General features: G+C 33.8%; 1 protein-coding gene across 1 annotated transcript in view; it reads right to left on the bottom strand.

Annotated features, from left to right (window-relative positions):
- Positions 1-201, bottom strand: part of LOC119592338 (membrane metallo-endopeptidase-like 1) — a 21,284-nt gene that overhangs the window by 11,079 nt on the left and 10,004 nt on the right.

The following is a 201-nucleotide window of genomic DNA, read 5'->3' as shown; positions in this document are numbered from 1 at the left end:
CCGTAGGCTTGTTTATTATCCTGTGTTTATGTTTGCATTTAATAGATATGATTAGAATTGCCTTTTGTTTCGTGCTGTGATTTATCATGTATAAGTGTTACAGTGTGCAAAACAAGGTATTCTGTATTTTTTGTTACCTTCTTCCTCTTTTAGGGCATGTACATGGATGGATAAGACATGAGGAATTAACAGGAAATCTGA

The sequence above is a fragment of the Penaeus monodon genome, chromosome 30 (genome assembly GCF_015228065.2).
Source record: "Penaeus monodon isolate SGIC_2016 chromosome 30, NSTDA_Pmon_1, whole genome shotgun sequence".
NCBI classification, from domain to species: domain Eukaryota; kingdom Metazoa; phylum Arthropoda; class Malacostraca; order Decapoda; family Penaeidae; genus Penaeus; species Penaeus monodon.
Note: the sequence above shows the minus strand (reverse complement) of the source record. Positions and strands in the feature narration are given on the sequence as shown.